This window comes from Triticum aestivum, chromosome 2B (genome assembly GCF_018294505.1).
Source record: "Triticum aestivum cultivar Chinese Spring chromosome 2B, IWGSC CS RefSeq v2.1, whole genome shotgun sequence".
NCBI classification, from domain to species: domain Eukaryota; kingdom Viridiplantae; phylum Streptophyta; class Magnoliopsida; order Poales; family Poaceae; genus Triticum; species Triticum aestivum.
Window position 1 is genome coordinate 769,303,605 of NC_057798.1, and position 1,992 is coordinate 769,305,596.

Here is a 1,992-nt window from a genome sequence, read left to right on the forward strand (position 1 = left end):
GCTGAGCCAAAGTATGACATGCTGGTAAGCAGTATGACTTGTATCGCCCACAACTCACTTGTGTTCTACTCGTGCATATGACATCTACGCATAAAACCAGGCTCGGATGCCACTGTTGGGGAACGTAGTAATTTTAAAAATATTCCTACGCACACGCAAGATCATGGTGATGCATAGCAACGAGAGGGGAGAGTAATGTCCACGTACCCTCATAGACCGAAAGCGGAAGCGTTAGCACAACGCGGTTGATGTAGTCGTACGTCTTCACGGCCCGACCGATCAAGCACCGAAACTACGGCACCTCCGAGTTCTAGCACACGTTCAGCTCGATGACGATCCCCGGACTCCGATCCAGCAAAGTGTCAGGGAAGAGTTCCGTCAGCACGACGGCGTGGTGACGATCTTGATGTTTTACCGTCGCAGGGCTTCGCCTAAGCACCGCTACAATATTATCAAAGACTATGGTGGAGGGGGGCACCGCACACGGCTAACAGATCTCAAGGATCAATTGTTGTTTTGCCTAGAGGTGCCCCCCTGCCCCCGTATATAAAGGAGCAAGGGGGGAGGGGGCGGCCGGCCTAGGAGGGGCGCGCCAAGGGGAGTCCTACTCCCACCGGGAGTAGGACTCCCTCCTTCCTTGTTGGAGTAGGAGAAGGGGAAAGAGGGGGAGAGGAGGAAGGAAAAAGGGGCCGCACCCCTTGTCCAATTCGGACCAGAGGGGGGCTGTGCGCCTCATTCCTTTCGACCTCTCTCCTCTATTCCCGTATGGCCCAATAAGGCCCATATACTCCCCGGCGAATTCCCGTAACTCCCCGGTACTCCGAAAAATACCCGAATCACTCGGAACCTTTCTGAACTCCGAATATAGTCATCCAATATATCGATCTTTACATCTCGACCATTTCGAGACTCCTCGTCATGTCCCCGATCTCATCCAGGAATCCAAACTCCTTCGGTACATCAAAACACATAAACTCATAATATAACTATCATCGAAACCTTAAGCGTGCGGACCCTACGGGTTCGAGAACAATGTAGACATGACCTAGAACTATTCTCGGTCAATAACCAATAGCGGAACCTGGATGCTCATATTGGCTCCCACATATTCTACGAAGATCTTTATCGGTCAAACCGCATAACAACATACGTTGTTCCCTTTGTCATCGGCATGTTACTTGCCCGAGATTCGATCGTCGGTATCCAATACCTAGTTCAATCTCGTTACCGGCAAGTCTCTTTACTCGTTACATAATGCATCATTCCGTAACTAACTCATTGGCTACATTGCTTGCAAGGCTTATAGTGATGTGCATTACCGAGAGGGCCCAGAGATACCTCTCCGACAATCGGAGTGACAAAACTTAATCTCGAAATAAGCCAACCCAACATGTACCTTTGGAGACACCTGTAATACTCCTTTATAATCACCCAGTTACGTTGTGACGTTTGGTAGCACCCAAAGTGTTCCTCCGGTAAACGGGAGTTGCATAATCTCATAGTTACAGGAACATGATAAGTCATGAAGAAAGCAATAGCAATATACTAAACGATCAAGTGCTAGGCTAACGGAATGGGTCATGTCAATCACATCATTCTCCTAATGATGTGAACCCATTAATCAAATGACAACACATGTCTATGGTTAGGAAACATAACCATCTTTAATCAATGAGCTAGTCAAGTAGAGGCATACTAGTGACTATATGTTTGTCTATGTATTCACACATGTATCATGTTTCCGGTTAATACAATTCTAGCATGAATAATAAACATTTATCATGATATGAGGAAATAAATAATAACTTTATTATTGCCTCTAGGGCATATTTCCTTCACAATATTCTTTTTCCTATCCTTTTCAAAGCAGCACTTTGTGAAGGAAGTGTTATTTATATATTGTTGATTTCCCTAAAAATTTGTGAAGACGGTCTTCTTAGTAACTAATCATCCTCATCCAAAACTCACGCCCATTAGCCATGTGCATTTCCC